Here is an 8629-nt window from a genome sequence, read left to right as displayed (position 1 = left end):
TAAAACACCATGTAAAAGGTGAAGACTTCTTCTGGATCACTGAACAGGGCTTCTGGAACATTTCTGCCCCCACCCTCATCCCATTCTTTCAGGACACAATGGCAAGAACAAAGGAATGAGCAAGTAATCTAGCAGATATGGACACAGTTGGCAATTCATGAAGCAGAACACGAGTAAAATCCATTATCAGCACCATTTGTCAGGTGTGCATGTGGCCATAAAATAAAAGAACATAATTCATCCATCCACAAAGAGACAAGTTTTGTCATCATGAATGGGCCTCTCGACAGGAAGTAACCACCGTTGCTGTTACCAGGGGTAGTAAAAGCAAGGCAATGGAGGCTTTAGTATTGGTGGATTGTTCATCTCTTCATACATTGATTCAGTTAACTTTTATCGCACATGTTCTATGTGTCAGGCACAGAGCTTGATACTGGGTGTGCAAAGAGAAATGGACCTCATTTCTGTGCTGAAGCAGCCTTTCTTATGAGCAATGCATGGGCATCTATGGGAGGGCAGGAGTAGGTCTTAAAAATGAGACATTCCAGATGGAAAAGAGAGGAGAAGCATGAGCAGTCATGGAAGGCAAAGAGGGCAGCATGAGCACAAGCAGAGACAGCAGAAAACATCAAACATGGGGGCTAGACAAAGATCTCAGTGGACAGTGACCTGTAAGTAACACAGTGAAGAAAATGAAGCTCCAAAAGGAGGCAGGGCCATGCAAGAATGCCTTCATATGTCAGGAAGCTTGAACTTCTTGATAGACCAATGTGGAACCAATCACGAGTTTTGAGCTAAGAATCCCTAACTAATTTCTTATTTTAACTGAAATTTCCTTAGAGTTTTACATTTAGAATATTTGCCGTTGAATTTTGGAAAACAGTCTTTATTATATTTAAATTGTCTTTCTTTTTTCTTTTTTTTTTTACTTAGAATTTTATTAGGACTGGATATTGACTTTTATCAAATGCCTTTTAACGTATTTTAATAAGATAATATGGCTTTTCCCCTTGAATTTGTTGAAAGCTTATATTGATAGATTAATACATGTTGCATTTCTTGAATGAATCCTAGTTTGACACAATGCGTTATTACTTTTTCCAAAGTAACTTTATTCTGGTTTGTTACTGAAGTCATTCTGACTTTATAGAAATGAAATTAAATGATTTACTCATTTTTTATGATCTGGATTAGAAATAGCTTTACAATTAACTATTCTTTAAAGATTAAGTAAAATTTCAGCTGTGAACACATCTTATCTTTTATGTGATGATTGGTTTATTAGCATGTTTGTTATCTAAGTTTTCACATGTTTATTTTATTACCATTTTTAGTGTATATATTTACAGTTATATCTTCCTTCTATATTTTACAATTATATCTTCTTTCTAATTGATGTCATGTATTTGTGCTCATTGTGTTTTCTCTAATAGCGCTCATAGTGTGTCTATTTCATTCATTTTTTTAAAGTTTCAGATTAATCTGTCTTTCCTTTCATTTCCTTTTTTGCTATTCTATTAATTTCTAAAAGATTAGAAAATTTCTTTTCTAATCTTTTCAGATGTATACTACTTGCTTTACTTTCTCATCTTTCTTTTCTAATAGTACAGGCATTTGGAGCTGTATATTTTAAGAGTAGTAACTTACAGAATAAAGAGTCTTCCTTTATAGTTGTTAGACAAATAATAATTTCCATTTAACTTCCCATTTCTACAATGGTAATTCAAGAGTACTTTGTAAAATTTTATTTATAAGAAATAATCTTTCTTTAGCCATGTCTCATTTATTTATGCCACAAATTATACTTGACAGAAGACCATGGCTCATGGCTCATACCCAACTTTTAAAAATTTGTAAGGTTTTCCTTTGTTAGTCAAGTACATAATTATCACCATTATTATTATTACTATGATCATTTCATAATTGTAATTCTTTATTTGAAAGATGGAAGCTTTTTACAGATACTTACTGATGTATGATACTCTTAAATTTCTTTATGATTTTACTTATTTTTTGCCTATTTAATCTGTCCAATTCTTAGAGAGAGCTATCACTTCCTTAAATTAGTGTCACCTATTATAATTTTTTAAACGTTCTCAAATTTTTAATTGTTTTTGCTTTGTGTATTTAACTAGTTGATGTTTTCTAATTAGTGGGTAAATATAGGTTTATGATTATCATTGCTTCCTTAAGTAGTATCAGTTTTATCATTATATAATGTTTCTTTTTATCCTCTATAATGCTTTGAAGTTTAAATATATCAACTGCCACTAATATTATAACTTTCTATTAGCTTGAATTTGTATGATACCTCTTTTTTCACCTCTTTATCTTCAATCTTTGTTCACCTTTATCTTGTTTTCTTTTAAATAGCATATACATGGGTTAAATTTGCTTTTACCCAATCTGACATCTCAGTCTTTCAAAGGGAAAATTTTGTCAAATGATATAGTAACCATTGTACTGGATTTTATGTCTTCCTTTACACTTTATTTTAATTATTTATTTTATATTATTTTTCTTTTCTTTCCCCTATCTTTGCTGGTCATGCTATTATCTATTGTGGTTTTTCTTCTTTTTTTTTTTTCTTGTTAATTTGGGACTTTTATGGTACTATTATATCAATGATTATCTTTTCTCACACTCACTATTTTTGAACGTTAAATACACATTTTCACACCAGAACACACTGTACAACCAAGATGCTATATTTCTTCTCAATTTGCTCCCTCTCCTGTCCTCTACAATATGAGATCTTAAATGCCTGGCCTTCTCCTCCTTTCCCCAGATAGGAATCCTTTGGAAAGTTTTTACTTATTCCCTCCCCTAGCCTGCCTCCTAGTTTTTGCTGAGTCAGCCTAGAACTCTCATTCTAAGCTTTTTAAAAATAATAATCCGAATTCCTCTTGCAGTAAGACGATTTATTCTACTTCAAGAGTCCTTACAGAGCACTGTTGCCACATAGTGCCAGCCAGCCTTTTCCTATCCAACGTTTGTGTGTGTGTCTGTGAGTGTGGATGTGTGTACCAAGTGTCACTGATCGCCATGTATTCTTTTCATCGGCCTCCACCAGTTGTTTGATTCAACAAATCCCGTTTTAGTAAACAAGGACCTATTGGAGTACTGCTCTTTTAACACTATGATGCGAAAATTCAGTAAATCCTGCTTACAACAGGTTTCCAGTTTTACCTCTGCTGGAAATAATATCTTGTCTCTTTTTAAAACTTTTTCTTCTTCTGCCCCTATAGCTGCTTTTAGCTGTTCAGTTGTTTGGATTAAATCCTCAAGTCTCTTATCTTTTTCTGATTCTTTACATTTTTGCTCTGTGCCTCAAACTGTACCTCGCACTTGATCCTCACCTCAACAGTGACCAGCTTCTTTGATATCTAATAAAAAGTGTAGTTGGAAAGTCATGTGTTTAGCTCTAAAAATTGTGTCCAGAACTTGAATTTTGTCATTTACACACACACACACACACACACACACACAGACACACACACACACACACAGAGAGAGAGAGAGAGAGAGAGAGAATGTTGTATTTTGTCTCCTTTTGAAGCTCTATTTTGCTGATCATGTATTCAGTTTGTTTGGCATACTCATTTTCTTTCTAGCTGCTGAATCCTCTTAGATGGGTTGTTATTTTCTTTGTTAGCTGATTGGTATCACATATGATCCCTGGAGAATCCAAATGTAGCATTCTGGGAGTGTCTACTCCCATGGGCCCTTGATATACAGGTAGGCAGTATTAGCCCCCTCCTGAACACCTGAAGGAAGCCTCTTTGTTTTCAGGTATCTTCACATTCTCCCAGGCTCAGTGACAACCCACATGTTTTGCTATTTCTTGTCCTGTTGGATTCCATAGAAACCAAACAAATTTAAATAAGGAGCTTCCCCAGGAATTTATAAATCCCATGGGTTAAGTCTTCCAATGATATGCTATTTTCTTGTCATTGCCCTGTGACTTCCAGCAGTAAGTTTCCAGGGATTCATCCATTCCTTGGAGTTTTCTTCACAGGAAATTCAACAGAGTTCAGGGTCACATCTGCAAAAGGCCATCAGCCTATTGGAGAAAGGAAAAGAGTGGAAGTGAGCCACACTCAACTAACTGTATCATAAAATCTCCTCTTCTTTGTTAATACATTTTTGCACTTACTATTGTTTTTATTAAATAACTCACTAAACATTTCTTCATCATTTAATACAGCTGAGTAATTTGCAAATTAATATCACAAACATGACCATTAATAATACAGTATTAAATAAAAATAGACAATTATCCAAGTTATCATGAAAATATAAGGAAAAAAGGAAAGTTAATCCTAATCCTTTTTAAAACACAAATTTGCCACAATTATTTTGGCCTGTGCTACCACTTCTCAGTTGAGAAATACAAGACTATCACCTGTAGTCATGCAGGTTTTCTATGCTGTGATTCCAGAACTGCCATTCATATATGTAGACATCATAGTGTTTTTCTACTTATTGAGACTATTTTCTAACAGAAGGTTCATAAATTCTGATGAAGGGGTGGCTTTTTCTAATTTTTACAAAGTCACCATCTGGCCACATGCATGGTTAAGATTTCACTAAAGTGTCTCTATTTTATGAGCTTCATTTTCTAAGAGAAATAGGAAAGGTAATGCTTTAAACTTAAAGATAATGTGAAGTTGTTTTGAATGGCTTCTTTGATTTTGTAATGCATTCTAGTACCTCTACCCAAGACTTTTTCTTGTAGTTGGCAAAACTCTAGTGATTTTTTTCTTCAAACATTCTGTGATTGTTTTTTAAATTTCCCTTCAGAAATGATAGATTCACGGAATGTTTATCCATTGTATTCTTGTATAAGAAAAAAGGTCATTCTCTATTTCCATAATAATATACTCAAATTTTAAATAAACATTTGGGTACATTCTACACTTTTTGACAAGTCCAGATGCTTCTCATTATGTATTTTCCAGACATAGTTGGGTCATACTATCAACAAGCTTGATAGCTTGTTGCTATCAAGCACTTTGTAGAGAGCTTTAAGGATATCAGTTTTGACACTTGTCAATAATTTCAGGTTATTTTTAATTTCCTTCATCATCTTGCATATTTCCTGATATTTCAAGCTCATTTTAAAAAAATTACTGTTTTTAGCTAGCCAGAGATCTATCACAGTTGAAAATATAACTTTAGAATTAGCATACTTTAGACATAAATTACGTATGGCACTAGAATCATGCACACACACACAATTTAAGTAACTTCACTGGTAGAAATTAAAATAAAACAGGGACTCATTTAAATTAACATTTAATTGAATACAATTTTAGCAAGATGTTGATCTGATTTGTATGTGGGCAGTTTTCTTATGTGTAACAACCAAAAAAATACTGAATCTTAGAAAGGAAATAAACTCTTTCTTCATATAGCAAGCAACATAAGTTTCTTCTAACTCGCCAAGAAATCGTATGCTCCCACCCTTTTGTATAACCATCACCAGTTCTCACTGAGGACTTGTGTTCTGTTCATTTTGACTTATATCACAAAAGCTCCCTGAAGACAAAAAGCTTCCAGATTCCCAGTGACTCCTAGTTCATAAAATTGCTCTTTTTTCCGCGTTTGCATTATTAATGATGTTGAATAACCTGATTTTATGCATCTGTTAAAAACTTTACAGAACACAAAAATTCAAAACTCCTGTCCCTACAGTCTTTGAGCAAATTCATTTTCCAGGAAAATGCACCAGATTTACCATATGGATTTGCATACATCAGAATCCCCTGGAAGTAGAAATACCCAAAGTTTTAAAGGACACAGTGAGGAAGAGATTCTGCTTTGAGCAATAGGAATAACATGAATCTAGGGACCAGACTTTGCAGTAGTTCTTCACTTTCCCTCTTCCCACAATAAGAATGAAAACATTTCTACTTCAAGAAACCGAAACAAAAATGCCAACACTAGTTATCCTTTTCTTTTGCCCCCTCTCTTCCCTCTTGTTATGTGACGAGTGATTTCCACTTTAGTCCCCAAAGCAAAAAGAAAGTGAAATAAACCTGTGTGGAAGACTGGAATAAAGCATTCTTTTCTCACCATGATGTCTCTTCTGCCAAAAGTAGAGACATACTCCACTCATGGGACTATGAAAATAGTACAACCCTTCAACAGAGCAATTCAGCAAGAACATACCAAGACCCTTTAGAATGCTCGTACATTTCAGCCCAACAATCCACACATAGAAATCTATCCTAAAATAATGTAATTGGAGATGTAGACAAAGATTTTGATACTAAGCCTTCAGCAAAGCCATTTTGCTAATGAAAAATGAAAATAACCTGTGTGTTAACCAATGAGGGTTGTTGAAACAAATTACAGAGATACATATGACAAAATACTATACTTTTATTTAAAAGATTTAAACATTTCAAAATAACATGAAAGCATATTGTAAGGATAAGGAGAAAAGAAATACATAAAACTCTATGTAATGAAGTTCTTGCTTTTTAATATTATAATAGAAGTTATCTCTGGATTGTGGGATCATAGGAAACTTAAACGATTCTTTGCATACTTTTAATTTTCATGTGTTTTCTATACTCTGATTTTTCAATACTGAGTGTGTATCCCTTTTATAATCTGAATTAAACAAGGTTTAGGGATTTTTTGTTTTATTTTTAAGGAATAAAACAGGACATACAATGACACTACCATCCTATCGATCTTTATGAAAACAACTTTACAAAAAGACTTCAATACACAAATGTATGTGTTTATATCCATTTTGCTGGTTCTTTTTCTAAATAAATTATGAAACAAGGAAATAAGTATTAAGACTTTCCTAGATGCCTAGCATTTAATAAGCCCTTAAAAATTCTCCACCTAGCAAAGACACAATACGTTTATCAGGATTATGCTATCATTTGGTAAAGCAAAACATTTCACAAAAATATTCACATTTTGCTAAAAAGCATTTTGTTTCTTAAGTGTTCCTTCTTTTACTCTAAGAATCTAGCAACATAAAATGAGCTAATAAAATATACACATGAATGTAAACACCAACATACATATACATTTTTGCATTTTATACCTAACCTTGGAGCTCTCTGCATATCAAAGATTTTTGTTTTTGTTTCACTTTGTTTGGAAGACAGATGTCTTTTAATTAACATGATATTGAAAGCAGCAGGTATCATATCTAATGCTATGTTGTATAGCAACCAGTATCATCTTCCCATTGATTGCACATAGATACACTGAGCCTGGAGTGCCATATTCATATAGTCTGTGTTTTCAATAAGCAGGAAGACTGCAGCTAGGTCCTGGGAAGTAGGGGATCCTAAATGAAATAAAACCTCAGCAACTGTCAATCCTCTATTTTATGTTTTATTTTAAAACTGATTTATGTTCAGTACTCTGACAGGCTTCAGAAGGATGGTAATGAAGCCCCAATAAGCTGTCTGCCAAATGCAATGCCTCAGCCAAAGAGCTATGGCTTCTGAAAGTGGTTAAACTAGCTTATTCCAGTGCTTTCTCATGGGATCCAAGAGTGGGCTCTGCAGCATCTCTATCTGTGTTTGGTGGGGAATTAGAGAGTGTTGGAGAGGGTGTTACTGTTCTGAAAATTCAGATAAAATTAGTTAACCTGTATATCATATTAGCACTTACCTCCTTCTCCCATTTAACTATATATGGTAATAACACTACATAAAACCTGCAGGTAAGGCTAACTGCCACAAGGTTGGTGGTGGGGGTTAGGTTCTATAGGACTTGCTCTCTTAATTGTGGTAAAGAGAGACAGAAAAGCAGTCAAAGAATCCAAGAACATGACCCAAATCACGGTCTTACTGGGTAGGTTTTTGCTTGTAGCCCACAGGTCAGGAAGTCCTGTGCAGCTGCAATTATTACAAAATGATTCAATATTGATTCTGTAATTAGAATGATTATGAATTTCTATAGTTAATATTTTAAAAATATTTAGCAACTGTATCATAAGTTGCAACAAAACAAAATGTTTCTTAAAAGCCATGAGTATTTGCCACATGGAAGGAGAAAATATATATGTTTTCTAGCAATCTCTTATTTTATGCTTTTTTTCTGTAGTTTATTTTGAAAACTATTTTTTTAGAGCAGTTTTAGGTTCACAGCAAAGTTGAGAGAAAGACACAGAGGTTTCCCATATATCCTCTCACTGTATTCCTTGCCTCACATATGCAGTGCCTTCCCCATTATCTATATCTCCCACCAGAGTGGTACATTTATTAAAACTGATGAACCTATACTTAATTTTAAAATTGTTGAACCTATATTTAGGTTCATCATAATTACTCAAAGTCCATAGTTTACATTAAGGTTCACGTTTGGTGAGGTACATTCTATGGGTTTGGACAATATGACATGATCCATCATTACAGTATTATGCAGACTATTTTCACTGCCCTAAAAATTTTCTGTACTTTGCCCATTCATCCCTCCCCTGACCTCCCATCCCCTGTGATGATGATCTTTTTACTGTCTCCATTGTTTTCACTTTTCCAGAATATCAGGTTGCTGAAATTAGTATGTAGACTTTTCAGATTGGCTTATTTCACTTAGTAATGTGCATTTGACCATCCTCCATGTCTTTTCATGGCTTGATAGCTCTTTT

Source organism: Rhinopithecus roxellana, chromosome 1 (genome assembly GCF_007565055.1).
Source record: "Rhinopithecus roxellana isolate Shanxi Qingling chromosome 1, ASM756505v1, whole genome shotgun sequence".
NCBI classification, from domain to species: domain Eukaryota; kingdom Metazoa; phylum Chordata; class Mammalia; order Primates; family Cercopithecidae; genus Rhinopithecus; species Rhinopithecus roxellana.
Note: the sequence above shows the minus strand (reverse complement) of the source record.